General features: G+C 43.0%; 1 protein-coding gene across 1 annotated transcript in view; it reads left to right on the top strand.

The window, feature by feature from the left end:
- Window positions 1–1,341: 1,341 nt before the first annotated feature.
- LOC126252344 (diuretic hormone receptor-like) overlaps window positions 1,342–14,461 on the top strand; it is a 589,551-nt gene continuing 576,431 nt past the window's right edge. The window contains exon 1 of the mRNA XM_049953233.1: window positions 1,342–1,423. The gene's annotated coding sequence lies outside the window, so the exon portion shown is untranslated. The remainder of the gene's footprint in view (window positions 1,424–14,461) is intronic.

Below are 14,461 nucleotides of genomic sequence, written 5' to 3'. Positions count from 1 at the left end.
ACAGATTAGAAGCAAATAAAAAAATTGAAAAGTATTCCAAAACGTATTTTAATACAAAAAAAGTGCACGTTAAAATTCCAAGAGCATGTGGAATGAATGGAACCAATCACGTTAAATATACAGGATATGGAACTGAACGAACGCAGCAGTAACGTTAAAATGTAAATGATAATATGGATCGGAGGTATAAATGAAGACCTGGAGGCAACACTAAAACAAATTGAAACAGCAAGGAGGAAAAGATTTGGCAGAAATTTTACGGCTGAACGACTGGCGTGAGAGAAGAACTCCAAGAAGCCCAGAGCTACTTTGTCCGATGATTGGATAAGAGCTCGTTCTCTAAGAGAATGAAACGAATATGGGCTCAAAGGAAATGTCCTTTGTTGTACATCGCGAACTCCAGTAGGGTTCAAACGTGAATAACAATAGTACTTACGATTAACAAATTTTGCATTCTGGTCATCCACAGCTGTAGAATTCTGTCATGATAAAAAATACTGCTTCAACTGTATGATAAATATTTATTTGTGATCCAACTAGTTTCGCGGCGTTAGAGCTACATCGTCAGGGATACATCTGTATACAAACAAGAGCAAAACGAATAAAGATCCCGTTTAGGTCAAAATGAAACTCAACTACAAACGAAACTGTATGGAACAATCATGTATTCACATTTATTTCATAATTTAGTTCAAGGGATTGCCAGTATTGACTCAAGGTTCTTTGTCCTCTTGTGATTAAAGAGTTCAACCGTCAAGAGGTCGGTAGGCCAATTGAAAATATAGCATAATGTAGGGATCATCACGCTGATACGGGAAATCTGGAGTAAGGATAAAGCGATAAACCAGACAGATGCAAAAGAATCAAACAAATGATACGTGTAGGTGATAAAAGCTACGTTCACACAGGTAAAGTAATATAAATCTCATAAAGTGGAGCTTGTATAATTGTTCTGTAGGTAACGATAGCGGTGGTCAAGTTTAGGTACAACGTTGCTCACATAAAAGACCATCTAAACAAAAGGAGGACTACGGGAAATGTAGAATGCGGGAAACATCTATATAAATGAAATCTAAAATTGGGATAAAGCAGTAAACCAGATGGAACTTATTAAATCAAGGCACGTGTGGGGTTGAAATACTTTCGATGTATGGAGGGGAGAGTCAGCTGTGAGACCATCAGACCTGAATGCTTGACCCGCGCCCGGTGTGGACCATGCCCGGCGCCCGCCGCGGAGCGGCCGTAGTTGCCGGCGGGTTCCGCGAGGGGCGCTGCCGTCGCGGCGTCCAGCGGCGCGCAGCAAGTGGCTGTCCGAGGCTGCAGTGCGCGCCCGCCCGCCGCTCCTCGCGACCAGCAGCCAGCAGCCAGCAGCCGCCGACGCGCGTCTCACACCCACACACCAGCCACGCCGCTGGCGATACAGGTAGGCACCGCTGCCGATCCGAGCAAAAACCCAAAAAAACATGCAGGCGCATTAAAAATAGACGAGCCTCGTGCTTTGTCCGATCATCTCAGTGGGCCTAAAAGCCTAATTTCCCTTCCTTCTTTTCTCACCTCAGCGTTCTTCCAATTTGCAACACAACATACGTGACATATATGTGAGGTCACCGTCCTGGCGTCACCATACATGTAGTAATTTGCCATGTTTAAAGCACAGGAATATGTATTCTCATGAAATATCCCCACTTTCCTACATTAAAAAAATGTACTAATGTAGCAATAATACTCGTGTTAATACCAGGAGGACTGGTGTCACATCATCACTGGGTTGGCTGATAGTACCTAATACTTTTTCAAGGTAAGTGGACCTATTATTTTGCATCTGATGATGGTGTTACAGTAACTTGGCTATGGACTGAATCGCGTGAAGTAGCAGAGCAAGCTCCACCATTTCGTAAGTTAATTTGCGGAAGATACTGTTTGGGCTTTCACTAAATTTCATTTCGCTTAATGTGGATACGTATTTACGCCATTTTGTGTACCAAATTTTTATCGTGCGTGTTGTAACTATCCTGTTGAGAAATACTAGTTTTGAGCGATTTTGTTTTTTTAAGTTGCATATTAATGTCAGATTTCCAATCAAGGGTTTACCTCTTCAACAATGCTGGCAATTACATTTTCTTCCAACGTTTGGCACGTATTATTTTCGCCTTCACATACGATGGAACTCATAACGTTATCATTGTATACAGGTACACGCAAAGTTCGCCATTTAGCCAATGTATCCCCCTGCGTTATCGTAAAATCGTAATTTTCGACTGCGTTCGGATGTTACTTCTGAAGTCATAGGATAATTTGGCGCTAACATGTGACACAAAAAGGATTTCGCCAACACGCAGGATTTAGCGCCGGACAGCTAAAACTCTCAAAGCTCATAAAAGAGAGAGACACAGAGAGAGAGAGAGATGGAAAGTATAATTACTGTAAAAATATAATTGTATCCAGCCAACTGGAAAAGTGCGAAAGCAAGAAGCGATCTTAGAAGGACGGCTATTATCTTTCGCTCATTAACGTCTCGGTTTCATCTGTCTTCAAGTTCTGTTCTGTCGCAAGTTAAACGTTCCTCGGAAGTAGCTTATCTGCTGCTGCTACTGGGAAAGCTAGTGTTGTTCAACGGCTGGCTGTGATTCATATGTTTAACAATTCTGAGAGTGCCGTTTCATGTGAGAGGTATGACACAACTTAGTTATGTTTCATTTTTGTAAATACTCTTAGGATTTTGTTACGCATGAAGAGTATCAGAACTTGGGTTTGTGAACGAGTAGGGCGTTGCAGACGCGGAGACAAGTCAGTAGCCGAGACCATTCTGTTACTTGCCTAATGCTGTAGTGAACCAGAATAATCCGTGTCAAATATTTGCCGTTTGTGATAAGGGTGAGCGTGATGTAACCGCAAGAGGAGTCATAGCTGAAAGTGGAGCCACCGTAACTCGACACTTAAATTTCCTTCAAAAACTTCGTCAGCACTACGCAGTGACTGAAAAAGGTTTTCTCTTCTAAACTTTTGGAGAACGATGCCATCACTGAACCGATGAAAGATTTATGCGTCCAGAGGTCCTACAATGATCAACAACAACATAATTAACTACGAAAGGAAAATTTGAATTAGCACAGTAGATAAATATTTTACATAACCAAATTTGCTCCATGTCTCCACTCCTTTTAAAAAAAGTTCTTTGGTGTAAATGCAAATTTATCATAAACAAAAAGACCCAAGCCTTCTGAGCTGCGGCGAGAAAACTGAGCTCCGTATTTCCCGATTAATGTAAGTCGTGTTATGGACCATATTCCAAAACCATTTTCTAAAACGTTTCTAACAATTTTCATCGTCATAGTAAGGACGAATTTCCGCGATGGATTCTGAACTTATTCAATTATCAGGGTTTGAACTTCCCTTAGATCTGCTAGTTTCATCTTCTGCTCATTGCAATTGCAAATACTTACTGTTGTACACTCGTTACGTCACTATCAGGAACTATTAATGCATCAGAAACTGGTGATACACCCGTATTTTAACTGCAGTCCGATATTGAAGTCCGACATAACTATCGGTTTATCAGTGATGTTCTTGCTACTGTGAAACACATCTCTACTACCGAACAAGAGCTCACAGCTGTCAAGGTATGCATTTTAGAGCCCATGTTTACTGGACTTTTATCCTTTATTTTAATTTTTTTATCCGTACTACTCCGTCCGTATAGACGTCATACTCCTTTTATTTCGTGAACGGTTCCAAATATCGAAACGACGTTATCAGCAAATGATAATACGCTAAGGGGCATAGCAATCTGGTATGCGATAAATAGTTTTAGCTCTTGTATCGATCGAGATATTGAAGCAAGTATGATTTTTAAAAATAGAATAATAAACTTTTTAACGGCATCAGAAGCGCTTTAAAGACTGACTTAAAGTTTGTTAATGTTGAGGCTGAACCTCTTCGCGAAAGGATCCGCGAAACATGCTAAAATTAAAAGGCAAGTCGGCCGGAATCGCCCATTGCGTTTTAAATACGCTAATGTCACGCTACGTAGTATATACTGTTTACGTATGTGCCCTGTTGAACCAGCATGATCTGTGTCGGCCATCGACAGTTCATTTCTGCTTCAACATTCCTTGCTTGCAGACGTGTACACCAATGAGAAGAAGTTAGAGATGCTACTTTTATACGCCAGGAGTGTCGTTCGCATCCAACATCGTCAGAAATTCCACCCCAGTCATCTGTCATTACATCAGACATGTCAGAAATCGTATAGAATTTTGTCGGTTTGCCGTGCATCGCTTGGGAGCCGTCACTACGTCTTTTCAACGTCTTTTCAACTTTTTACCCACGAAGCAACGTTTACAGAACACCGTAATATAAATTTACGTAACATGCAGTACTGGGCAGTTGAAAATGTATGCCGGGGCCCTCAGGTACAATGACCGTGAAGCGTAAACGTATGGTGCTGCTTCATAGGAAATTCCGTTATGGGACCTTGCTTCATCCCAGGGATGTTAACTGGAAATACGTATGTACATTGCGTTGCGAAAATTCTATATGTTCTTCTATAACAGGTACCACGGGATAAGCGACAGTGTATTTGGTTCCAGCAAGACCGTTGCCCAGCTTACTCTTCACCTGTTGCAACGCAGATACTGAATGAAAAGTCTTCTGACCGTTGGATAGAACGGAATGCTGCAGTACAATAGTTGGACACGACTTTTGATTTGACGTCTCTTCATTTCTTTCTACTATGAACACTGAAATATGTCCCAACTACGCCAAACGCCATTTGACCGTGCATTACTGTATTTTTATTTTGTACCGACTTTAAAGGTCTAAGAACTTTTTCCATTGTACTCGATAATAGCGTAAAAGCCGAAATCTAGAGAGTTTAAAAGAAAAATACAATAATATGCAGTTAAATGGCGGCATATTCTTTCAAAAAATGCACCAAGACTGTGGCTCAGTACCATCGAAAATTTTCTACGTCAGACGATATGTGCCGTCGAATCACAACAGCATGCAGCGACATATCATCCAGTGTTTTTTTATTTGCTCATCTATCTCTCGAGCGGCGATTGAAAATGTGCTTTTGTCGGTTGTAGACAATGTGAGCACATACTTAGGTGTAAAACTACGTTTCGTAGAGAATATTATTTATTTTCTGGGTGACATGTCGTCAGTCATTCGTAAAAATCTATTTAGTTTATTTAAAATGTATTCCGCCTAATTAGAATTACAAGTAGTATTTATTTATAGACACATTTGGCCGACAGCGTTCAGCCGTCTCCAGGCAAAGGCAAAGACAGGTCAGGTGTTTTTCTTATTTTCTTTTCTCTCTCTCTTTTTTTTTCTTGAAATCTAGGAAAGTTAAAACAGTAGTTTCCCTGTTCTCTTGAATAGGGCTGCTTACGATTATGAATTATGTATAACCGACGTTTCTGTTTCGGGTTTGACAAGCAAGCAGCAACGGGGATGTTTAAATGGAAAACTGCCTGACGAAAGTATAGTTGTTTCCACCAAAAACTGGACACGTACACACACTGGAAATAGTTTTTCCTAAGCCCCCTATGATGCTCCAAACGTAAGTATACGCCGTAATCCACGTACTAAAATCATAGCTGACGTTCTATTCTAGTAGGATAGGTCTGTCTTGCTGCATGTAACGACAGAGCCGGGAATGAAAGCTCGGCTGGACGGTGTTTACAATCCAATTGCTGACTTTAGCCACATGGCTTTCCAATTTTAGTACAATTCTCGGATTCTTTGCAAATGAGTTTCAGCCGCAACATTGTCAATTATTATATCACTGTACTCCTCTTTTCAAGCGCTTCGGATGCAGTTAAAAAAGTATGTAATTGTATTTAAAAATCATACTTGTTTCAGATCCTCAATCGATACAAGATGTAATACATTTTATAACATACTGAAGTTCATGCGCCTTAGCGTATCATCATTAGCTGAATGCCTCGTTCCGGTATTTGGAGCTGTTCACGAAATGAAAGGGGTGACGTAACTCTCTCTCTCTCTCTCTCTCTCTCTCTCTCTCTCTTTTTGTGTGTGTGTTTTGCAAAAAATTCTCTCATATTCACAAAATTGCTAAAGACAGAAAACGAATTTTCGGTGGCTTAGTCAATATGAGAAAATTTTTTCGATTCCAGGGGACTAAAATGACCCTATTATTTTAAATCGTAAGCTTTAGTGTCTCGATAGAACTACTAATTACGTTATTCTCGTGTCCCAAACATTTGAAGGGAATGGAACGTAGTTGTGAACGTACAACTGCTTGTACGGTATCTCAGATTGTATTCATTGAATGCAGAGGGAATAACGTACTACAATTAAGGAAACGGGCAAGTTAAAAATGAACGGCGAATTGTCACATCTGAGCGGTAGCTTTATACCTTCGTAGGTGATGGGTGATAAGGACAAGTGTCATTTCCTAGTCAGCATTTTTTATTCCCATTGCGCTGTTGGCTACAAATTCCATTCATCACCTACACGGCATCCCGTAATCCAATGGAAAAAGAAGAAAGATTAAAACTATTCTACTTGGCCCGCTCTGTGTATGAGAACTTAATGGCCAGTTACAATTGAGTCCATAGAACAGTGAAAAATGATTAAGTTTATCAACAATTGTAAATTAATCCATCTTTTATATTCTGTGAACGAACAAGATTTCTTTTATTCAAAATTAATCAGTGAAACCGAAGAGACGATAAAGCGTTTCATTTCTCTTCCCCCTCCTCCCCCCCGCCCACCAAAAGCCTAGGTTAGATAGCAGCTGATGCATTCCATTCAGGGTATTAACTGTCCCAGGTATCTCATTTTTATCGTTCAACGAAGAATCTACATAGAAAAATTTTTACTCTTTTTAAGCTCTCACACAAGAAGAACTGATGAGACAGGAAACATTTACCGTGTGAGTATTGAATTAATTAATTTCTGTATGTATGTGTTCTCTTAGGAACGTATGGGACTGAAAAGCTTGAACAAAAATTGTCTCTAAAATTTATGATCCGCTGTAGTCGTGTGTAACCGGCTGAAAGAGAATAACTGGATTACGTTACTTTTTTTGCTGTATTGGTAGCTCGGGTGTGTGTGATCTTGAATACTAACTCATATTTATCATTTTATTGATTTGATTCATCTGAAACTCAACTTATTATCGAGAATACATTTTATAATGTATCCTCAAAAAATAAAGATCTTTGCGTTAAAAGTGGTAGAAGTGTTTCCAGTAGTAACAGCTTAAAGTGGTGCATTATCTATGCACACTCCCGGTAGAAAGGAGAAAGAGGGAGATGACAAAATCACAAAAGGCACTTACAGCTACTGGTACCACAATGTCAGCTCTACATGCGAGTTCCATCTCAGTTGATTGTATAATCATGAATGAGAAGTTACGTAGCGACGCACACACATTCCCAGGCGCCAATATTTACTGGCACAGACGAATAACCTAACTTGATTGAATCGTACCTTACAAAAAGGAGCACCAGCTTTATCTTACTGATAATGTCGTCCGTATAGAATTTTCTTTCAGGCTCAGAATAGTTTGTTAAACCAATTTCGACATTGTGGCTCGTGTGTCTAGCCGTTCTGCAATTGCCGCTGAAAAAGCAAATTCTGTTCTGTGTGCAGGATGTTGATTGTGAGCAAAAAGGTGCAAGTTTACCAGTCTGACGCTGTCTGTACGGGTCCGTTAGCTGAAATACAAATTATTTCCGTTTTACTGCGTAAACTTAGCAGCACCCTTCGTAAATATAACACACATTCGTCGTTCGCTATCCCTCTTTTATCTTGTTGACCCCTGTAAATGAAAAGACAGAAAACATTGCTAATTTTTGAAGGTAAATGGGAAGAGAGAAAGTACAGAGGAAGTATGTGACGATTCATTTCTTGAACGTTTATTATGTTAAATGTGCTTAACGAAGAATCTTTTGCCGTATAAAACTGAAAAAGAGCCAACAACTTATTTAAACTGCAAAATATCGAATGAATGTGCCATCTTTCCTATAATTTAACTAGCTATAATATTGTGGTCATTTTAGGCGGTTTATTTTTGTTGACCTTTCGATACCGTTAAACCAAAGTACGGATTTTTCAGTTTTCATCTTCACTAAAGATAAAGCCCTACGAATGATAACAGCCTGTCCAGTACTTTACTACTACTATTACCGAAGCTAGCAGTGACACAGTATAAACTTTTCTGTTCACTGGAACATCTAAATCCATCGATAATTCTTATGGTGCAAAGAATACCTGTCTAATTCTGTATGTAGCTCTTGGGGACTAGTCCGATCAAGCATCCTAGTAAACAGAAGGTAAGTTTTCGTGAACTACAGAATCATTGCTGTTGTTATTACCAGTTTCATTCCACTCAGACGTTTACATTCCCCGCCGCTGGATAGAGGTGGCGCTGTGGTATGTCACTGCACTCAGGTTCGGGGGCACGTCGGTTAAAATTCCCGCGCGGCCACACAAAATCAGGTTTTCCTTGGTTTCTGTAAATCGCTTAACGCGAACGCCGGGATGGTTATTTTGAAAAAGACACGACTGGTTTCTTTCCCCGGGCTTCTGTTCCGTGTATTCCACGGGACATTAAACCCTGATCTTCCTTCCTTGAGACTAAGATTAGGATTAGGGAGTATCTTTGTTCCTACAAAAACAACTATACAATTGACAAACAATTTTTGTTGTTGTTGTTGAAAGACTGTCTGTTTGGTGTTCCATATTGGCTGACACGTTGGCTGTTACTTCTGCTCATTCGATACGGGGGATAATTGAGTGGATTGCAAGATATATTTTAGTTATTCTGGAGAATTCCCCAAGGAATTAAATTCGCTCTGCAACTTACGTACTGAAAATACGTTGGTTATTTCTACTCCCTGTCATAATGAAAAGTTACGCAAGCGCACGGGTGTCGTAAAAGAATGCCCAGATTACATCTGCATGTATATCCTTCTGTGTTATATGAATCTCCATAATATAAGCGTGAGGACACCTTTTACTGCACCACATACCTGTAATAAGGTGACATAGTCTCACTGGAGGATATACCAACACGTAGGCTTTCTTATACGCTTCTGCGAGAAATCTCATTACAGTAATTTCATCTTGACTGTCTTAGCACGTGCCATGCCAACGGAAGTGAAAAAAACATTGTGGATCTGCTCTAAAACATAACGGGGGATCAAAAAGTTTCAGTTTGAGGACTTTGGTGCACCGTATATTGAACGTAGCCCGCCTTCGATGCGTGTATACAGGTTGTTCGGAAATTCCCTTTACGATCATGTAGAACGTTTAGGGGGGCGTGAGTGCATAAACATACCGCTTCTCTTCTACAATGGTTTCAGTTCGGAGGTGTGACGCATCTGCTGAGGGAAAAAGAAAAGTTTCAGAGTTGCTTTTCCTTGTATGCAGTTGGATAGAGAGGATGATGTGGTCTAAGCTAGACTGCCACTTGACGTCTGCCTATTCAACGTAAAACTGGAATACAACTGATGTCCTGGGTGGGGAGTGCAGTGTAGTGTTTTAGTGTTAAGCAAAAAAATGTGCTTAAATGAAACAGCTACTTCAGCCAATGACAGATAATAAAGGAAACACCAATAAAGCATACCTTTCACCCCTCCTCCTCCTCCTTTTACAGCCAATCAAGTAACGACACGGTTTTCTCGTGCAGCTATTTAAGGAACCAAGTGTGTTCATTTAGCAGTTAACGTAAGGCCCTGATGAAGGCTAGCTGCAACGCTGGCCGAAACATTGGCGCATTTTAAATTATGACGATGCGGTCTGATACCCTGAAGAATTTTATTGAAGAAGACAACGGCCGCGGAAGCCTACGCTTACAGATAAATGGATGTTTCGTTAGGTTTCTTTTCGAACTGTCACTTTAATAACTGTACTGCGTCAGACCTAATTCAATTCCTTCAAGCAGAAGTGGATGAGTTAAACATCTGAATTTAAACCGTTGTCGAATGGAAATGGCACGTTTCTAGACATGGGTTGCTATTCAAAATGTTATGTACTCACTCCCCTCTTTAAGTCCTGGGAGTTTGTAAAGGGAACTTCCGAACTCCTGTAAAGGCACAGACATGTAGACGAGGGATAATGTGACATTGGTGTCCTTCTGAGGTGCATGCGGTAAATGCGGTAACTTGAACTATGGCGACATTATTACCAAATGCGCCCAGACAGGACCAACGTGCTGTTTTTCTTTTCTTGGCTACCTGACAAGTACGGGAGACATCCATCGAAGAATGGAGCAGCAGGTCTGTCGAAAACCAGCGTTGTGGAATGGTGCACCAAGTTGCGTGCTGGTCGCGGTTCGACACAAGACAGCTGTCGCTCTGGCAAGCCAGCCTCATCCATCACGAACAAGTGCGTGACTCTCGAGCACCAGCCTATAGTCCTCATCTCTCCCTCTTCTGTTTCCATGGCTTCGGTCTCTTAACAGAGAACTTGCAAGGGTCGGCGCTTTCTGTCGGACGAGAATGTGCAGCAAGCAGTTGCGGACTTCTTCACGCAGCAGGACACGATATTTTGCGAAACGGGGTATCTTCTACCTGAAACATCCGTGGGATGGTTGCCTCAGTACTAAAGGCGATTTTGTCTGATAGGCGAACCGATTATGGAGTATATGGACTTTGAACGGAAACTTATTAATACATCAATTTTAAATAAAATTTTCCTTCTAACTGCCTGTGTGGTCGTTTTGGATATATTACTTACGAATAAAATTTTCCATTGTGGCCGTCTATGTAGCTAACAATCGGAAAAAAGAAGAATAAATAGAATTACTCTTTGACATCCCGTTACTGCCAAATTTTCCGACTCGATAGATGAATTGTCAGCGTGACGAATTGTCGTCCTACGGGCCCGGGTTCGATTCCCGGCTGGGTTGGGGATTTTCTCCGCTCAGGGACTGGGTGTTGTGCTGTCTTCATCGTCATTTCACCCCCAACCGGCGCGCAGGTCGCCCAGTGTGGCGTCGAATGTAATAAGATCCGCACCAAGGCGGCCGGACCTGCCCCTCTCGGCCTTCCGGCCAATGACGCCAAACACTCATTTCCATTTCCACTGCCAAATTCATTAGAACAGGGGTACAAGCATGGATTGAGAATGGACAGGGATGCAGATCGGCCATGGTCCTTCTCAAAGGAACCACATATCTTAAGTGATTCAGGACAACCACGGGAATCTATCTGGATGGGCGGACGTAGATTACAACCATTTCCCTGCAAATTATGAGTCCAGTATCTTACCAATGCCACATTCCGGTCTGTCTGAATCGAAAGCCGTTAGAAGATGTAGAAACATTGATCCGAAAGGATACGGTTTTCCGTGACTTTTATGATACTATCCACGAGGAGTGCCATTTCCGTACAGAAGGTAAAGGATGTAAACAGGAATTATTGCCCTGCAAGGAGAAATAATAACAATAATAACAATGTCGTGTGACTAGGGCCTCCTGTCGGGCAGACCGTTCGCCAGGTGCAAGTCTTTCGGTTTGACGCCACTTCGGCGACTTGTGCGTCGTTGGGGATGAAATGATGAAGATTACGACAACACAACACCCAGTCCCTGAGCGGAGAAAATCTCCGACCCAGCCGGGAATCGCACCCGGGCCCTTAGGATTGACATTCTGTCGCGCTGACCACTCAGCTACCGGTGGCGGACAAAGAGAAATAGGAATGTGTAGTGTGAAGTGAAAAATTGCGAAGTTGCTGCACAATTTAGGTCCCAAGTGACACTAGTACTGTACACGATTCTCAGCGAAAGAGCCAAATATTTAAGCTGTCTCTTACATGAATTTGTATCTTTTGATAACTCATATCCGAGATACAATACGTATGAAAATATTTTCTGTGAACTCGACCTATCATAAGTGAAATCTTATAAATAAAAGCATGCTTTCCTCTCATAAAAGGGGAGCTTACATCGTCCAGTCGCATTAACGTGACGTCCTATCAAAATACTCAATAACCTCTATTTGTAGCGCGGATGTCTGAGAGACATGCAGGTAGAGTGTCAACAAGGTTCTGAAAGGTACTGACAGGGATGTGTAGTCATGCCGACTTCAATGCCGTCGCCAGATGCGCTAGGCTACTAAATTGAGGATACATGACGCGAACAGTCCGATGGCTGTGGTACTTAGATTCACGATTGAGTTTAAATGCGGAGAATTTCGCGACGAGAGCAGTACCTTAAACTCATGCTGGTGCTCTTCGAACCACGCACGTACACTGCGAACTGTATGAATCATTTCATTGCCATCGTGCCTAGCATGTAGATCCCCAAGGAGAGATACAGACTTGTGCTGATCCATTGTGCCTCCCAGAATGACGACATCGCCCAGGGAATGCCGCGAAAACATTCCCCAGATCATAATGCTTTCAGTCGTTTCATGGCGCACACGGCAAAGGCCACCTGTCCGATGGAGCATAAAACATGATTCATCTGAAAAGGCCACCTGTCACCATTCAGTCGACGTCCAGTTGCAGTACTGGCGTGCAAATACAAGTCTTCGTCGCCGATGAACAGGACGTTCAGAAAAGACTCTTGGTAGCCCCTTCGTTCAGCATGGCGGTCTGTTACTGAACAGTTGCACGTCCATTCGCCCATATACATCTCCGAAGCCGCCGTTCATCTATGTCACCTATGGCCCTTGGCGCAGCATACCTGTATCGGCGCCGATTTTTATAGCGCTAGTTTGCCATGCGTGGTATACACTGATCAGTTAGAAATGTATAACCACAGACCTGCTATCGATATAAACTAGTACAGGTGATAGCAGCGTACCTGGCGAGGAATGACTGCTAGTCAGACACACGCACGGTGCATGTAGTATCAGGGAGCGTCCTGTCCGTGTGTAAAATGGGGAAGGCGGTCGATCGGTCTGAGTTTGACAGAGGGCAGATCGTGATGGGCCGGAGGCTCGGCACGAGCATTTTGGAAACTGCACGACTTGTCGGGTGTTCGAGGAGTGCTGTGGTGGGCGTCTTCAACACGTGCCGAAATCAAGGTGAAACCACATCCAGACGTCATAAATTTTGGCGGCCTGCCCTCTTCACAGATGTCGGGCACCATCTGCTGGGCACTCTGGTAAAACAGGACAGGCAGAGAACTGTGGTGGCATTAATGTTCAAATGTATGTGAAATCTTATTGGACTTAACTGCTAAGGTCATCAGTCCCTAAGCTTACACACTACTTAACCTAAATTATCCTAAGAACAAACACACACACACACAGCCATGCCCGACGGAGGACTCGAACATCCGCCGGGACCAGCTGCACAGTGCATGACTGCAGCGCCTTAAATCGCTCGGCTAATTCCGCGCGGCGGTGGCACTAATATCAGACAGAGTACATGTGTGTCTGAACGCACAGTGAACCGAATACTCCTAACGATGGGTCTTCGCAGCCGACGACTCATGCGTGTACCAATGTTAATACCACGACTTCGGCAACTGCGACTGAAGTGGTAACGTGACATCGGCACTGGACGTTCGCGCAGTGGCAGAGTGCTGCATGGTCTGATGAATCCCAATACCTTCTTCATGATGCCAATGGGAGGGCACGAATCCGTCGTCTTCCAGGGGAACAGCTCCTTGAAACATGTATTGCAGGACAGAGACAAGCTGGCGGCGACTGCATTATGCTCTGGGGAACATTCACTTGGGCGCCCATGGGGCCAATGGAAATCGTGCAAGGCACCATGACGGCCAACGAACGTCGTAGACTAGTTGCAGACCACATACACCCCTTCATGACGATCATATTACCCAACGGCAGTGGCATTTTTCAACAATATTAGGTGCCATGTCACAAGACCAGAAGCGTGATTAAGTGGTTCGAGGAACACAGCGGCGAGTTCTAGTTGATGTGCTGGCGCCCCAGCTCGCCAGATCTGAACCCGATCGAACACATCTGGGATGTGATTGAACGTAGCGTCAGAATTCATAGCCCCCTCCCCCCCCCCATCCCCCGCTCCCAGCAGTTTACAGGAATTAGCTGAACTGTGTGTGCAGCTGTGGTGCCAGCTCTCTCCAGCGACCTACCAAGCCCTCATTGCTTCCATGCCACGATGCGTCGCCGCTGCTATTCGTGCCAAAGGTGGACATACAGGCTATTAGGTAGGTGGCCACAATGACCTGGCTGATCAGTGTACTTTAACGATTGCAGCAGGCGAACAGTTTACAAACTTAGTCGTTTTGGAAATGTTTCCAACCTTGGTCCGAAAGCCAATGATGGCGACCTTTTGGACGTACAATAAATCACTCCGTTTCCGCATTACGACAGTGATTGTAAGGTTTCCCGCACCCCCTCAAACGCTCTGTATAGCCATCACTGGTCGTGCTGCTACCTACCGCCTGTGAGTCGTCATTACACGACGACGTCGAACATAGGTGGTGGCCCCACTGATCTGACTGGACCGGGTAATATGGCGAGAGTTTGATACTAGCATTACTAGCT

This window comes from Schistocerca nitens, chromosome 4 (genome assembly GCF_023898315.1).
Source record: "Schistocerca nitens isolate TAMUIC-IGC-003100 chromosome 4, iqSchNite1.1, whole genome shotgun sequence".
Lineage (NCBI taxonomy): Eukaryota > Metazoa > Arthropoda > Insecta > Orthoptera > Acrididae > Schistocerca > Schistocerca nitens.
Note: the sequence above shows the minus strand (reverse complement) of the source record. Positions and strands in the feature narration are given on the sequence as shown.